The 18,582-nt window shown below is 38.9% G+C and overlaps 1 non-coding gene across 1 annotated transcript; it reads left to right on the top strand.

Moving 5' to 3' along the window:
• The first annotated feature begins 16,120 nt into the window (after window positions 1–16,120).
• On the top strand, window positions 16,121–16,228 carry LOC148567155 (small nucleolar RNA R71). Its single transcript, XR_015881585.1, has one exon. It is a non-coding gene; the product is annotated as a small nucleolar RNA R71 (small nucleolar RNA).
• Window positions 16,229–18,582: the final 2,354 nt, after the last annotated feature.

The raw sequence follows: 18,582 nt of genomic DNA, 5'->3' as shown, positions 1-18,582 counted from the left end.
GAGAGTTGAATAATGAGCAATTTAAATAATTATAAATTTAAGCAATAAAAATAAACTAAGAATAATTATTGATATTCTAAACAAAAAGCCTCGACTGGGGGAATGATTAATTGGAAGTTCTATCCTTGTTGGGATCTCTTCGGTGTAGTATTAAAAAAGTTATTGTTTTCACTTAGTTAACCCTTACTAAATAAAGGAAAGTCAAGTGGTTAAGCTAACCCTTATTCGCAAATCCTAGTCCTCTCCCTTAGGAAGGTCTAGCGTTAGTAAATACAGAACTAGCCAACAACGTACAGATTAATCAACACATAAGCCTTCCAACTCAAGTTTCTCCTTTTAATCAACCCCTATGTCAAGTATGGAATCTACTCCATTGACGTGAATATAACTCTCATAAAAAGATAAGAAGACATGATGAATTTTAATAAAATAAGGATTTAAAATTAATTAAAAAGGAAAAGTAATTTTCTGCACTAATAATTCATGAAAATACTCCAAGCGTAACTCTTAAATAAAGTAAATAAGGATATGGAAGAGTAAGGGGACAAAGTAAACAAACTAGAGTAATATCTTCAACGGAGGTAATGACTTCTTCAATATCCAAGAGCATAAAGCTAATTAACTATGAATGTAGAGAAAAACCTAAAAACTATCCTAATGAGGATGTATCTTAATGTGTGTTGATGCCTCTTGAGTTTCTGCATGTTCTCTGTCTTTATTCTATGTTTCTGGGCCGAGAACTGGGTTAAAACACGGCCCGAAATCGCCCCCAGCATTTTCTGTTAATTATGCAGATCGCGCAGGTCACGCGTACGCGTCATCCACGCGTTCGCGTCATTCAGCAATTTTCCTTGTCACGCGAGCGCGTCGTTCACGCGTTCGCGTCATTCGTGTAGACTCCTATCCACGCGTACGCGTCAGGCATGCGTTCGCGTCACTGCAATTTTCTCTATTCCGTGCGTTTGCGTGAGCCATGCGCGCGCGTCAGTGTTCGCTGGTCATCTCCTTAGTTTCTTGTGTTCCTTCCATTTTTACAAGCTTTCTCTCCATTCTCTAATCCATTCCTGCCCTATGAAGCCTGAAACACTTAATACATGGATCACGGCATCGAATGGTATAAAGGAGAACAAAAATATATAAATAAAAGATCTTTGGGAAGCAAGTTTTCAACCATAAAACGATACTAGAAAGGAAAAATGTAAAATCATGCAATTAGCGTGACACCACTCAATTAAACACAAGATAAACCATAAAATAGTGGTTTATCAGTGTGACACGCGAAGAAGACCATCGACGCGTACGTGTGACTGACGCGTACGCGTGACATGCACCATGTGCAGAAAACGCTGGGGGCAATTTTGGGATGAATTTGGACCCAGTTTTCGGTCCAGAAACACAGACTAGAGCCAGGGGACAAGCAGAGACTCAACATACTTCCTCATTCGCATAGTTTTTAGTTTTAGTTTTGAATCTTAGAGAGAAATCACTACTTCCTCTAGGTTTCCTTCACATTCATAGTTTTAGAGTTTTATGCTTTTGATTTGGATATTGAGAAGAGTTACTACCTCCGTTGAAATTTTCATTATTCTAGTTTGTTTCCTTATTCCATTACTCTTTTTAATTATTCATTAACCCTATTCAGATACGTATGTTTATGATTTTGGGATTTATTAATGCAAAGAACTATTTTTACCTTTAATTAATTTTCAGTTATTATTTTAATTAATTTATCATGTCTTCTCTTTACACCCTTTATATGCCTGTGAACGTTGTATTCATATTAATGGAGTAGACTCCCAACTTGACTTGAGATTTGATTAAAAGGAGACCCTTGAGTTGGAATACTCAAGTGTTGGTTTTAATTGGAAATTGTTGTCCAATTCTCTAGTCACTAACGCTAATCCTTCCATAAGGAGAGGATTAGGACTTGTGAATAAGAGTTAGCTAAATTACTTGACTTTCCTTTATTCGATAAGGCTTAACTAAGTAAAAGTAACAACCTCTTACTATTGCACTTGAGAAAATCCAATAAGGATAGAACTTCCGATTAATCTTCTCCCGGTCAAGGCTTTTATTTTAATTATATAAATTCCCTCGTCAATTTTCATTACTTTAATTAATTATTATTTTAATTTCTCATTCTCCAACTCAAAAAATTCTCAGAAAATTCCTGACTAATAAATAGCACTCTTTTGTCAACTTATTGGGAGACGACTTGGGAATTCTACTCCCAGTATTTTTACTCTAATTTTGTGACAACCCTTTTCTAAATTGATAAGCAGAGTTTTCATCGGTTAAGAACTGTACTCGCAATGTTACTTTTATATTAAATTCTTAATCGGCAATTTTTTGCACGTCACAACCCATCAATAATTAATGTTTTCTCGTTTTTCTTTAAGTTTATTTAAGTTATCTTAGTTTAATTTTCATGTTTTCTTTGAGTTTATGATCATGTGCAGTAATTAAAACAGAAATAGAAACAGTCATAGCTAGAAACAGAACACCCTGGAGCAGAGGCATGGCTGGCGTAGACAGAGTGGGGGTTTAACACCAATGAAGAGCACATTGCTGGCGTTGAATGCCAGTGATGGGGCAGAAACCTGGCGTTGAAAGCCAGGCAAGAACACCCCAATGGGTGTTCAATGCCCACTTAGAGGCACATAGCTAGCGTTGAACGCCAGCCAGGAGCAAGAGCTGGGCGTTCGACGCCCACAAAGGGGCAGGGAACTCAGATTCCCTAACCCCTCGGGATCAGTGGAGCTCACAGAATCTTCACCTACCCCACCTTCTTCTCTCTCTTCCTTTCACTCTTCCCCACACACTCTTCCTTATAAACCCTAACCCAATCACATCCATATCACTTCCCAAAACCATTATAACTCCTACCAACCCCCACTCACTTTAATTTCAAAATTTCCCACCCAATTCCCACCCATTCATTCGAACCCAACCTATCCCACTCCTATAAATACCCCTTCTTCCTACCCTTTTATACACACACCATCCATTCACTAAAAGCCCTTCTTGGCCGACTCCACTATCCCTCTCCATCTCCTCTATTCTCTTCTTCTTCTACTCTATTCTTCTTATTTTGCTCGAGGACGAGCAACGCTTTTAACTTTGGTGTTGAAAAAGCCTTGCTTTTTGCTTTCCATTCTCACTTATAGCACCCAAAGTTGGAGAATCCTCTAGAAAGAGGAAAGAGAAACCAGCTGCGTCCACCTCCGAATCTAGGGAGATGGAAAGATTCATCACCAAAGCTCATCAAGACCACTTCTTTGAAGTAGTGGCAAAGAAGAAGGTGATTCCTGAAGTCCCCTTTAGGCTAAAAAAGAACGAGTACCCGGAGATCCGAAGAGAAATTTGGAGGAGAGGTTGGGAAGTCCTAACCAATCCTATCTCAGAAGTTGGGATCTTGATAGTGCAAGAGTTCTATGCTGATGCATGGATTACTAAAAACCATGACACTAGCATGAACACATATCCCAAAAATTGGAGCACCATGGTCCGAGGCCGTCTCTTGGATTTCAGCGCAGAGAGTGTAAGGTTGGCACTCCATTTGCCAATGATACAAGGAGACCCACATTCTTACACTAGGAGAGTCAATTTTGACCAGAGGCTAGACCAAGTCCTTTCAGACATTTGTGTGGAAGGAGCTCAGTGGAAGAGGGATGCTCAAGGCAAGCCTATCCAACTGAGAAGGCTTGACCTCAAGCCCATAGCTAGAGGATGGTTGGAATTTATCCAACGCTCTATCATCCCTACTAGCAACCGGTCAGAAGTGACCATAGACAGAGCCATCATGATTCATTGCATCATGATTGGAAGTGAGGTGGAGGTACATGAGGTAATACCTCAAGAGTTGTACAAGAAAGTTGAAAAGCCTTCCCCTTTAGCAAGGTTGGCATTTTCCCACCTTGTCTGTCACCTATGCATTCAGATGGAATTGTCATAGAAGGAGACATTCTTATTGAGGAGGACAAGCCCATCACCAAAAAGATGATGGATCAAACTAGAGAGCTAGCACATGGACCACAGCAAGAGCATGTGGAGCTGCCTCAACAAGAAATCCCTGGGATGCCTCAAGGGATGCATTTTCCTCCCCAAGCTATTGGGACCAATTGCACACTTCTCTAGCAGAATTGAGCTCCAGTATGGATCAACTAAGGATGGGACATCAAGAGCACTCCACCATCCTCCATGAAATAAGAGAAGATCAAAGAGTTATGAGGGAAGAACAACAGAGGCAAGGGCGTGACATTGACGAAATCAATCACTCCATTGGATCCTCCAGAAGGAGTGGTGGCTGCCCTCATTAAGGTGGATTCGTTCCCTTTACTCCCCTATTTTTTATGTTATTTTTTTCTGTTTTTCATGTATTTTGTTTTATTATCTGTTTCTAGTGCATGATCATCTGTCTTTATGTCTTAAAGTTATGAAATATTCCATGCATCTCTCACCTTACTTAAAAGAAAATTATTTTAATAAAGAAAGAAAAGTAAGATGCATGAATTTCGAGTTGTATATTAAGAATAGTTCAATTATTTGATGTGGTGGCATTGCTTTTGTTTTCTGAATGTATGAATAAATAGTGCATATTTGATGTTGGAGTTAAAGAATGTTGGCTCTTGAAAGAGTGAGGATAAAAGTGAAGTATTATTGGTGATCTAAAAAATCCAAAAATTGATTCTTGAAGTAAGAAAAAGCAGCAAAAAAAAAGCAATAAAAGAAAAAAATATGCGAAAAAAGGAATAAAAAGCAGAAAAAGCCAATAGCTCTTTAAACCAAAAGGCAAGAGAAAGATTCAAGGCTTTGAGCATCAATGGTTAGAAGGGCCTAAAAGAAATATCTTAGCCTAGGCAATTCAAATGAGTTGCTTCCCTAACTATATGCTTGTGGTGTGAAGGTGTCAAGTGAAAAGCTTGAGACTGAGCAGTTAAAGTCATGGTCCAAAGAAAATAGTGTGCTTAAAAACTCTGGACACCACTGGCTGGGGATTTTAGCAAAGCTGAATCACAATCCTAAGGGGTTCACCCAGTCAAGTGTTTGTGGCATTTATGTATCTGGTGGTAATACGGGAAAACAAAGTGCTTAGGATCACAGCCAAGACTCTAAAGAAGCTGTGTTCAAGAATAAAAAAGAACTGAACTAAGAGAATCAATAGTATCATCTGGATTCTAAGTTCCTAAAGATGCCAACTATTCTGAGCTTCAGTGGAAAGTGAGATGCCAAAACTATTCAGAAGCAAAAAGCTACTAGTCCCGCTCATCTAATTTGAAACTGAGCTTCATTGAGAACTCTGAGATTTATTGTATTCTTCTAATTATTTTTATCCTACTTTGTTTTTGGTTGCTTGGGGACAAGCAACATTTTTAAGTTTGGTGTTCTGATGAGCAAATATTTTATACGCTTTTTGGCATTATTTTCATATAGTTTTCAGTATGTTTTGTTTACGTTTTATTATATTTTCATAGATTTTAGTGTAAAATTTACATTTTTGGATTCTAATTTGATTTTGTTTGTTTTATGGTGATTTCAGGTATTTTCTAGCTAAAATTGAGGAGCTTGAGCAAAAGTCTGATTCAGAAGTAGAGAAAGGACTGCAGATGCTGTCAGGATCCGACCTTCGTGCACTCGAAGGAGCTTTTCTGGAGCTACAAAGACTCAAATGGCGCGCTCTCAATGGATTTGGAAAGCTAACATCCAGGACTTTTCAGAAATATATAATAGTTTATATTTTTCTTTGGAAATGAAGGCCCAAAACTGGCATTCAACACCAGCCGCCAGCCCTATTCTTGGCGTCCAGCGCCCATAGGGGAGCAGCTGGCGTCCAATGCCCAAAAGGGGGTCCTTAGCCAGAGTTCAACACCCCTAAGGGACCCTAGCTCATAGAGACACTCAAAGCTCAGCCCAAACACTCACCAAGTGGGCCCCAGAAGTGGATTTTCACACCCCTAAGACTAGTCTATCATATTTCTGTAATCCTTAGTCATTAGATTAGTATATATAGGAGAAGATCACCCTTTTAAGGATCTTCTTCCTCCCCCATTATTTTCGAACACTATTATGTACAGTATGAATCACTAACCTCCTAAGGTTAAGGTTAGGAGCTCTGCTGAGTTTCATGGATCAATAATATTGTTGTTTTCATTCAATATGTCTGATTCTATTCTCTTATGCAACCTCATTCTTCATCTTATGAATTGAGGATGACCCGTGACAATCACCCTTGTTCTACGTGGGTTCTGTGCGATTCCTGACCCGGATAGCATTGAACTAAAGCTAGAGATTACATTGTGGATTCCTATAGAGCATCTGAGCAACTTTAGATATGTGACATATAATCCCATTGACTATAGGTGCGTGAAGGCTCTGTGGTGTTAAGGTTAGAATCAGAGAAGCAACACTCTCTGATCTGGAAGATCTGCCTTGTCTATGGCACCTTGAGTAGGATCGTGAAGGGGAGTGGATTTCTTAGAGCTTTATCTTTTGCTACAGTGAGAAACCTAGAGGTGGCTTGATGAAAGGACATGAGTCATCTCAACGTGGTGGATTGTTGCAGTAGAGGAGGTTAACTTGATGAGAGGATATGAGTTAATCACTTACGGCTGCCATTGAAAGAATCAAAAGGTTATTGAAGAAGACAGTAAGAAAAGTTAATCCGGAAAGACAAAGCATCTCCAAAGCCTCAACCATTCTATCACCATTGAATTCCTATCTACTTAGTAACGTTCTATTTATCTATTTTATATGCTTTTTCGTGACAAACTATAATTTTTATCCGCCTAACTAAGATCTGCAAGATATCCACTGCTTGCTCAAATCCACAATCCTCATGGCATCGACCCTGACTCACCTCAGGTATCACTTGGACGACCCGGTATACTTGCCGGTCTATCTGTGCGAATTTTACGGAGCCAGTTTTGTGCACCACAAGCCCTCAACATATCTTCCAGGGTTTGTATCATCCTCTCTTATTGACCATCGATTTGAGGGTGGTACGTGGTACTTAAGCTCAATTGAGTTCCAAACGGTTTCTGAAATACCCCTTGAATCTTAAAGTGAAACGAGGATCTCTATCAGAAACTATGATTGTAGGCATACCATACAGTCTTACAATCTTCTTAATATACAAACGGACTAACTCCTCTAAGGTATAACTCATTCAGACAGCTAAAAAATGAGCAGAGTTCGTCAATCGATCCACAATCACCTATACTGCTTCAAATCCTACCCAAGTCCTCGGCAATCTAGACACAACATCCATTGCGATACTTTTCCATTTCCATTGCAGAATTTCTAATGGTTGTAATGTTCCGGACGGTCTCTAGTGTTCAATCTTTACTTTCTGGCAGGTTAAACATTTTGAGACATGCAATGCCATATCATTCTTCATTCCCGGCCACCAGAACATTACCTTTAGGTTTGATACATCTTAGTACTCCCTGGAGGAATCGAAAACTTACTGCTTCTGTTAACACTTCTTGCCTCAAGTCTCCTACATTCGGTATGCAGATCCTTCCCTTGTATCTCCAAACTCCTTCTCTGTCTTTACTAACTTCTTCTTGTTTCCTCTATTCAATGACTTGCAACATTTTTTGCTGCTCCTGATAATTTTATTGAGCCTTTTGAATCTCACCCTTAAAATCACTAGAGATATGCAATTAATTTAAGCATACATAAATTCTTTAACAACATTTCTTCTATTAGCATCATCCAAGCTACATATAATGATTTCTTGCTCAAAGCATCTGCCACGACATTAGCTTTTCTTGGATGGCAACTCAGTTCAAAATCATAGTCCTTCAGTAATTCCATCCATCTTCTTTGGCGCATATTAAGCTCCTTTTGATCAAAGAGATATTTCAAACTCTTATGATCAGAGAAAACTTGAAACTTTACCCCATACAAGTAATGCCTCCACACTTTCAAGACAAACATGCAGCGAGTTATAGGTCGTAAGTCAGATATTTTACTCCGTGCGGTCTCAACTGTTGTAAAGCATACGCCACAACATTGTGGGGTTGCATAAGCACACACCCCAGACCTTTCAACGAAGTATCACAATACACCTCAAAAGGCTCATTAGGCTTGGGTAACGCAAGCACAAGCGCTGTAGTTAGTTTTTGCTTTAAAGCTTGAAAGCTCTCCTCACATTCTGATGTCCAGACAGACGGTGCATCCTTTCAAGTTAACTTTGTCAAAGGCAATGCAATTTGAGAAAATCCTTGATAAACCTCCGATAATATCCTGCTAAACCTAAGAAGCTTCTGATCTCCGTTACTGATGTAGGTCATACCCAATCCATCACTGCCTCAACCTTAGAAGGATCCACAGCTATTCCCTTCTTACTCACTACGTGACCCAGAAATGTCACCTCATTCTTCCATAATTAACATTTAGAAAGTTTAGCGCACAACTTTCCCTCTTTCAAAATCTACAGAACGATCCGCAAGTGTTTTGCGTGCTCCTCCTCGGTCATAGAGTAGATTAAAATGTCATCAATGAAGATGACGACGAATTTATCCAGGAAAGGATGGAATGTCTGGTTCATATAGTCCATGAACACCGCAGGGGCATTGGTTAACCCAAAGGATATTACAGTATATTCGTAGTGGCCATAACGAGTTTTGAAAGCAGTTTTTGGGATATCTTCATCTCTCACTCTTATCTAGTGATAACCAAACCTTAAGTCAATCTTCGAAAAGACTCCAGCTCCTTACAACTGATCCATCAGGTCATCAATTCTCAACAATGGATATTTGTTCTTCACGGTTACTTTGTTCAGTTGTCTATAATCTACACATAGCCGCATACTTCCATCCTTCTTTTTCACCAATAACACCGGTGCTCCCCACGGAGAAATGCTCAGACGAATGAAGTTCTTACTCATTAACTCCTCCAGATGATCCTTAAGTTCATCCAGTTCTAAGGGCGACAATCGCTAGGGTGCAATTGAAATTAGTTCTGCTCCAGGCACCAACTCAATTGCAAACTCGATTTCTCGAGAAAGAGGAAATTCAGGTTTATCTTCAAGGAATACCTCTGGAAATTCACTTACAACCGGAATCTGGTTCAAACTTTGTTCATCACCTGACATACTTGCAGCTAAATACATAAAACCCTGATACTTATTACTGCTACAGTTCACCATAACGGAATTCAAGTAATATCTTTTCGCTACCACCGGTCCTTCTGACTCTTCAGACATAAATTGCACTGATCGTTCAAAATAATCGAGCAGTACGTGATGTTTTTATGACCAATCCAGACCCAGGATTAGATCGAGTCCAGTCATCAGCAAGCAAATCAAGTCATGAACAAAGGTACGGTGTTTAATTCTAAACGAAACTTGCTAACAACCTAGCCTAGTCACAACAGCATTAGAGGTAGGAGTATGCACTTGTAGGTCATAGGCTACCATAGTTATTTTCAACTCTAACTCACTAACTTTTTCAAATGATATAAATTAAGATTTTACCACCAAATTCACAATTACCTCTAATTAGAGTGTCTGACCTCTCGGCACCATCCGCCGACACAGTAAACACATGTCTCTACTGCTAAACCCTCTAACTTCCTGTCTCTTTCTCTCTGGATAATTCCAAGACAAATGCCCATCTCCACCAGAGTGGTAGCATACAGCCAGTCTAGCTCTCACGGACAGATGATACACCCCACATCTCCTACATGTCAGGTTTTTGGGAGGATTCTGAATCTGCTTTCCTTTGCCTCGTCCTTTGTTGTTGTTATTATTGAATCTCCGAAAGGTGCTATGGCCCTGATGTGGTTGTGGAACAGAGCCTCCTCGCTTGAAATTCTGTCCTCTAGGCGCAAAGTTCCTCCCTTGATCTCTCCTAACAAAAGATCGGTGATCACCCTTGTCCAATGCTGCCTTTCTCACACAATCCTCGACAACTCTGCTCTTGTTCACCAGTTCAAAGAAAACTTTGATCTCCATCGGGCCTACTGCACTCAGAATGTCACTCCATAGACCACCTTCATATTTTATGCATTTCCACTCTTCAAAATCCTTGGAGCACCCTGACAAACCGTAGAGAACCAGCATAGTTTCTCAAACTGGCTGGTGTACTCTGCCACTGACATAGGACCTTACTTCAGCTGTAACAACTCAAACTCCTTCGCCGTCCTGACTGAATCAAGGAGATACTTCTTAGAAAACTCGGATTGGAATACATCCCAAGGGATTGCAACATTATCTCACTACAGAAGTCATTGGGTCCCCTGCCACCAATACTGAGTTTCACCCATCAGCTGATAAGTATCAATCATGACACACTGATCTTCAGGCACTTGTTACGCTCGCAAGGCTCATTTCATCACCTGAAACAAATTGTCAACTTCTATCGGATTTGTGGTTCCTCTAAAATTTGGTGGATTTATCTTCAGAAAGGTAGCTAATGTCATCGGCCCATTTCTGCCATTACCCCCATTTCCATTATTCACCTGCTGACCAAGGACCTTAGTTGTTGCTTGTTGGTGCACGAAATTGTGATGTCCAGGCTCGAACAATCCCTGGCAACGTGAGCAACTTGGTACGCGTAATCGTGATAACACTTTAATTATGTAAAATTCATGGCTCTTTCCTTCCCTGGCAATGGCGCCAAGAACATGGTGCCAATACCATGGTTCAAAACTTCGATACAACTAACCAGCAAGTGCACTGGGTCGTCCAAGTAATACCTTACGTGAGTAAGGGTCGAATCCCACAGAGATTGTTGGTATGAAGCAAGCTATGGTCATCTTGCAAATCTCAGTCAGGCAGATTATAAAATAATAATGGGTTTTCGAATAATAATTAACAGAATAGGGATAGAAATACTTATGTAAATCATTGGTGAGAGTTTCAGATAAGCGAATAGAGATGCTTTCGTTCCTCTGAACCTCTGCTTTCCTGCTATCTTCATCCAATCAGTCTTACTCCTTTCCATGGCTGGCTTTATGCAAGGGCATCACCGTTGTCAGTGGCTACATCCCCTCCTCTCAGTGAAAAATATGCTCACATGCTCTGTCACAGCACGGCTAATCATCTGTCGGTTCTCGATCATGCTGAAATAGGATTCACCCTCCTTTTGCGTCTGTCACTAACGCCCAGCACTCGCGAGTTTGAAGCTCGTCACAGTCATTCAATCATTGAATCCTACTCGGAATACCACAAACAAGGTTTAGACTTTCCAGATTCTCTTGAATGCCGCCATCATTCTAGCTTACGCCACGAAGATTCTGGTTAGGAGATCTAAGAGATATTCATTCTAGCTTATTTCATGTAGAACAGAAGTGTTTGTCAGGCACGTGTTCATAGGGGAGAATGGTGATGAGCGTCACACATAATCATCACCTTCATCACGTTCTTGGGTGCAAATGGATATCTTAGAAGTGAAATAAGATGAATTGAATAGAAAACAGTAGTACTTTGCATTAATCTTTGAGGAACGGTAGAGCTCCACACCTTAATCTATGGAGTGTAGAAACTCTACTGTATGAAAATACATAAGTGAAAGGTCCAGGCATGGCCGAGATGGCCATCCCCCTAAAACGTGATCTAAGATAGCATACAACTGATCAAAGATTCCTAATACAATAGTAAAAGGTCCTATTTATAATAAACTAGTCACTAGGGTTTACATGAGTAAGTAATTGATGTATAAATCCACTTCCGGGGCCCACTTGGTGTGTGTTTGGGCTGAGCTTAAGTGTTGCACGTGTAGAGGTCCTTCTTAGAGTTGAACGCCAGCTTTTGTGCCAGTTTGGGCGTTCAACTCTGGTTTTGGCTCCTTTTCTGGCGCTGGACGCCAGATTTGGGTAGAAAGCTGGCGTTGAACGCCCGTTTATGTCGTCTATTCTTGGTCAAAGTATGGACTATTATATATTGCTGGAAAGCCCTGGATGTGTACTTTCCAACGCAATTAGAAGCGCGCAAATTCGAGTTCTTTAGCTCCAGAAAATCCATTTTGAGTGCAGGGAGGTCAGAATCCAACAGCATCAGCAGTCCTTCTTCAACCTCTGAATCTGATTTCTGCTCAAGTCCCTCAATTTCAGCCAGAAAATACCTGAAATCACAGAAAAACACACAAACTCATAGTAAAGTCCAAAAATGTGAATTTAACATAAAAACTAATGAAAACATCCCTAAAAGTAACTAGATCCTACTAAAAACATACTAAAAACAATGCCAAAAAGTGTATAAATTATCCGCTCATCACAATACCAAACTTAAATTGTTGCTTGTCCCCAAGCAACTGAAAATCAAATAGGATGAAAAGAAGAGAATATACTATAAATTCCAAACTATCAATGAAACATAGCTTCAATCATATGAGCGGGACTTATAGCTTTTTGCCTCTTGAATAGTTTTGGCATCTCACTTTATCCATTGAGGTTCAGAATGATTGGCATCTATAGGAACTTCAGATTTCGAATAATGTTATTGACTCTTCTAGTTCAGTATGATGATTCTTGAACACAGCTTCTTTATGAGTCTTGGCCGTGGCCCTAAGCACTTTGTTTTCCAGTATTACCACCAGATACATAAATGCCACAGACACATAATTGGGTGAACCTTTTCAGATTGTGACTCAGCTTTGCTAAAGTCCCCAATTAGAGGTGTCCAGGGTTCTTAAGCACACTCTTTTTTTGCTTTGGACCTTGACTTTAACCGCTCAGTCTCAAGTTTTTACTTGACACCTACACGCCACAAGCACATGGTTAGGGACAGCTTGGTTTAGCCGCTTAGACCAGGATTTTATTCCTTTAGGTCCTCCTATCCACTGATGCTCAAAGCCTTGGGATCCTTTTTATTTGCCCTTGCCTTTTGGTTTTAAGGGTTATTGGCTTTTTGCTCTTGCCTCTTGGTTTTAAGAGCTTTGGCTTTTTCTGCTTGCTTTTTCTTTTTCTTTCTATTTTTTTTTTTGCCTATTTTTTTTTCCTGCAAGCTTTGTCTTTGCTGCTTTTTCTTGCTTCAAGAATAATTTTTATGATTTTTCAGATTATCAAATAACATGTCTCCTAGTCATCATTCTTTCAAGAGCTAACATATTTAACATTCTTAAACAACAACTTCAAAAGACATATGCACTGTTCAAGCATACATTCAGAAAACAAGAAGCATTGTCAGCACATCAATATAATTAAGCTAAGTTCAAGGATAAATTCGAAACTCATGTACTTCTTGTTCTTTTGAATTAAAACATTTTTCATTTAAGAGAGGTGATGGATTCATAGGACATTCATAACTTTAAGACAAAGTTACTAACTACTAATGATCATGTAATGAAGACACAAACACAGATAAGCACATAACATAGAAAAGAAAAACAGAAGAAATAAGAACAAGGAATGAATCCACCTTAGTGATGGTGGCGTTTCCTTCTTGAGGAACCAATGATGTCCTTGAGCTCTTCTATGTCTCTCCTTGCCTTTGTTGCTCCTCCTTCATTGCTTTTTGATCTTCTCTTATTTCATGAAGGATGATGGAGTGCTCTTGATGTTGCACCCTTAGTTGCTTCCAATAATTGTGTGGAAGAAAATGTATCCCCTGACTCAGGGATCTCTTGATTTGCAGTCAAATGTTCTACCACTAAGCTATAGACCCTTGATGGAAGCTTTTGTCTTCCCTTTCCTCTTTCTAGAGGTTTCTCTGGCCTTAGGTGCCATCAATGGTTATGGAAAAGAACAAAAAAGCTATGCTTTTACCACACCAAACTTAGAATGTTGCTCGCCCTCGAGCAAAAGAAGAAAGAATAGAAGAAGAAGAAGAAGATATGGAGGAGATGGATGGAAGTGTGTATTCGGCCATATGGGTGGGATTCGGTGGGAGAGAGATGTTGAATTTTGAAGGTAGTGGGTGTATGGATGTGAGTGGTAAATGGAAGACAGAAGGGATGATCATGAATGGAAAGAGAGATGATGAGGTAGGTGGGGATCCTGTGGGGTTCACAGATCCTGAGATGATCCTGTGGGGTCTACAGATCCTGAGGTGTCAAGGCATTTACATCCATGCACCAATTTAGGCATGTAAAATGCCCTTGCATACAACTCTGGGCGTTCAGCGCCAGGTTGGTGCCCATTTTGGGCGTTCAACGCCCATTTGTTGCCATTTCTGGCGTTGAACACCAGAACCATGCTTGTTCTGGGCGTTCAGCGCCAGGATGTTGCCCATTTTGGGCGTTCAGCGCCAGAACCATGCTTTGTTCTGGCGTTGAACGCCAGGCAGATGCTTCCTCTAGGGTGTGATTTTTCTTCTGCTGTTTTTGATTCCGTTTTCAATTTTTATATTTATTTTGTGACTCCACATGATCATGAACCTATAAAGACATATAACTAAGAAAAATATAGTTAGATAAATAAAAATTGGGTTGCCTCCCAACAAGCGCTTCTTTAATGTCAGTAGCTTGACAGTGGGCTCTCATGGAGCCTCACAGATGTTCAGAGCATTGTTGAGACTCTCCAACACCAAACTTAGAGTTTGGATATGGGAGTTCAACACCAAACTTAGAGTTTGGTTGTGGCCTCCCAACACCAAACTTAGAGTTTAACTTTGGGGGCTTTGGTTGACTCTGCTTTGAGAGAAGCTTTTTATGCTTCCTCTCTATGGATGCAGAGAGAGATCCTTGAGTTGTAAACACAAGGTTGTCCTCATTTACTTGAAGGATCAATTCTCCTCTGTCCACATCAATCACAGCTCTTGCTGTGGCTAGGAAAGGTCTTCCTAGGATGATGGATTCATCCTCTTCCTTTCCAGTATCCAAAACTATGAAATCAGCAGGGATGTAAAGGCCTTCAACCTTTACTAACACGTCCTCTACTTGTCCATAAGCCTGTTTTCTTGAATTGTCTGCCATTTCTAATGAGATTTTAGCAGCTTGCACCCCATAGATTCCCAGTTTCTCTATTACAGAGAGGGGCATGAGGTTTATCCCTGAACCAAGGTCACATAGAGCCTTAAAGATCATGGTGCCTATGGTACAAGGTATTATAAACTTTCCAGGATCCTGTCTCTTCTGAGGCAATGTCAGTTGATCCAGATCACTTAGTTCATTGATGAACAAGGGAGGTTCAACTTCCCAAGTATCAATGCCAAATAATTTGGCATTCAGCTTCATGATTGCACCAAGAAACTTGGCAGTTTGCTCTTTAGTAACATTCTCATTCTCTTCAGAAGAGGAATACTCATCAGCGCTCATGAAGGGCATAAGGAGGTTCAATGGAATCTCTATGGTCTCTAGATGAGCCTCAGAGTCCTTTGGTTCCTTAGAGGGAAGCTCCTTATTGATCACTGGACGTCCCAGGAGGTCTTCCTCCTTGGGATTCACGTCCTCCACTCCCCTTGTAGGTTCGGCCATGGTGCTTATGTCAATGGCCTTGCACTCTCCTTTTGGGTTCTCTTCTGTATTGCTTGGGAGAGTACTGGGAGGGATTTCAGTGATCCTTTTACTCAGCTGGCCCACTTGTGCTTCCAGATTTCTAATGGAAGATCTTGTTTCATTCATGAAACTTATAGTAGCCTTAGACAGATTAGGGACTAAGTTTGCCAAATTAGAAGTATTTTGTTCAGAGTTCTCTGTCTGTTGTTGAGTGGATGATGGAAAAGGTTTATTATTGCTAAACCTGTTTCTTCCACCATTATTAAAGCCTTGTTGAGGCTTTTGATCCTTCCATGAGAAATTTGGATGATTTCTCCATAATGAGTTATAGGTGTTTCCATAAGGTTCACCTAAGTAATTCACCTCTGCTATTGCAGGGTTCTTAGGATCATAAGCTTCTTCTACATAAGAAGCCTCTTGAGTACTGTTGGATGCAGCTTGCATTCCATGCAGACTCTGAGAAATCATATTGACTTGCTGAGTCAATATTTTATTCTGAGCCAATATGGCATTCAGAGTATCAACTTCAAAAACTCCCTTCTTCATAGGCATCCATTACTCACAGGATTCCTTTCAGAAGTGTACATGAACTGGTTATTAGCAACCATGTCAATGAGTTCTTGAGCTTCTGCAGGCATTTTCTTTAGGTGAATGGATCCACCTGCAGAAGTGTCCAGTGACATCTTTGATAGCTCAGATAAACCATCATAGAATATATCCAGGATGGTCCATTCTGAAAGCATGTTAGAAGGACACTTTTTGGTCAACTGTTTGTATCTTTCCCAAGCTTCATAGAGGGATTCACCTTCTTTCTGTCTGAAGGTTTGAACATCAGCTCTAAGCTTGCTCAGCTTTTGAGGAGGAAAGTACTTGGCTAAGAAATCCGTGACCAGCTTATCCCAAGAGTTCAGACTGTCTTTGGGTTGAGAATCCAACCATAATCTAGCTCTGTCTCTTACAGCAAAAGGGAAAAGCATGAGCCTGTAGACTTCAGGATCTACTCCATTAGTCTTAACAGTATCACATATCTGCAAGAATTCAGTTAAGAACTGAAAAGGATCTTCAGATGGAAGTCCATGAAACTTGCAGTTCTGCTGCATCAGAGAAACTAATTGAGGTTTCAGCTCAAAGTTGTTTGCTCCAATGGCAGGAATGGAGATGCTTCTTCCATGTAAATTGGAATTAGGTGCAGTAAAGTCACCAAGCATCTTCCTTACATTATTATTATTTTCGGCTGCCATCTCCTCTTCCTGTTCGAAAATTTCTGAAAGGTTATCTCTAGATTGTTGTATTTTAGCTTCTCTTAATTTTCTCTTCAGAGTCCTTTCAGGTTCTGGATCTGCTTCAACAAGAATATTCTTGTCTTTGGTCCTGCTCATATGAAAAAGAGGAAACAGAAAAAAATAATAATAATAATAATAGGGATCCTTTTTACCACAGTATAGAGGTCCCTGTGTGAGTAGAAGAAAAGAAGGAGATGAGAGAGAAAGAGAATTTTCGAAAATGATTTTTGAAAAAGAGTTAGTGATTTTCGAAAATAGTTTTTGAAAAGTGTTAGAAATTTTTCGAAAATTAAAATTAAAAATAATTAGTTAATAAAAAAAAAGAATTTTTGAAAAAAGGGGGAGATATTTTTTCGAAAATTAGAGAGATAGAGAGTTAGTTAGGTAGTTTTGAAAAAGATAAGAAACAAATAAAAAGTTAGTTAGTTAGTTGAAACAAATTTTGAAAATCAATTTTGAAAAGATAAGGAGTTAGGAAGTTAGAAAAGATATTTTGAAATCATATTTTTGAAAAAGATAAGATAAGAAAATATTTTTGAAAAGATATGATTGAAATTAGTTTTTGAAAAAGATTTGATTTTTAAAATCACAATTAATGACTTGATTCACAAGAAATCACAAGATATGATTCTAGAACTTAAAGTTTGAATCTTTCTTAACAAGCAAGTAGCAAACTTGAAATTTTTGAATCAAAACATTAATTGTTATTGTTATTTTCGAAAATTATGAGATAAAATTAAGAAAAAGATTTTTGAAAAACATTTTTGGAATTTTCAAAAATAACTAAGAAATTTGAAAAAGATTTGATTTTTGAAAAAGATTTTGAAAAAGATAAGAATTTCAAATTGAAAATTTGATTTGACTCATAAGAAACAACTTGATTTTAAAAATTTTTGAAAAAGTCAACTCAAATTTTCGAATTTAATGAGAGAAAAAGGGAAAGATATTTTTTTGATTTTTGAATTTTTTATGAAGAACATGAAAATTATGGAATGCATGAAATTTTTAGATCAAAACAATGAATGCATGCAAGAATGCTATGAATGTCAAGATGAACACCAAGAACACTTTGAATGTCAAGATGAACATCATAGACACAATTTTGAAAAATTTTAATGCAAAGAAGACATGCATGACACCAAACTTAGAATTCTTTAATGCTCAGACACTAAGAATTCAAGAATGCATATGAAAAACAAGAAAAGACACAAAACAAAAAATCATCAAGATCAAACAAGAAGACTCACCAAGAACAACTTGAAGATCATGAAGAACACTATGAATGCATGAAATTTTCGAAAAATGCAAGATGCACATACAATTGACACCAAACTTATAACATGACTCAAGACTCAAACAAGAAACAGAGAAATATTTTTTATTTTTATGATTTTCTAATTTTTTTGAATTTTTTTTCGAAAATTATTTGTAAAAGAAAAATAAAGATTCCAAAATTTTTAATATGAATTCCAGGAATCTTGCATTCTTAGTCTAAAGCTTCAGTCCAGGAATTAGACATGGCTCACTAGCCAGCCAAGCTTTCAATGAAAGCTCCGGTCCAAAACACTAGACATGGCCAATGGCCAGCCAAGCTTCAGCATGTAATTCAGACATGACACGCCTGACATACTCATTCCCAAAGGAATTAGACATGGCTTCACAGCCAGCTAGGCTTCAACATGCTTCATGAAACACTAGAATTCATTCTTAAAAATTTTGAATAAAATTTTTGAAAACATTTTTATATTATTTTCGAAAACAGATGAGAAAATTTTAGAAAATATTTTTGAAAAAATTTTTGAAAATAAAATAAAAAGAAAATTACCTAATCTGAGCAACAAGATGAACCGTCAGTTGTCCAAACTCGAACAATCCCCGGCAACGGCGCCAAAAACTTGGTGCACGAAATTGTGATG

The sequence above is a fragment of the Arachis ipaensis genome, chromosome B4 (genome assembly GCF_059453495.1).
Source record: "Arachis ipaensis isolate K30076 ecotype BB chromosome B4, ASM5945349v1, whole genome shotgun sequence".
NCBI lineage: Eukaryota > Viridiplantae > Streptophyta > Magnoliopsida > Fabales > Fabaceae > Arachis > Arachis ipaensis.
This window is presented reverse-complemented; position numbering and strand designations above follow the sequence as displayed.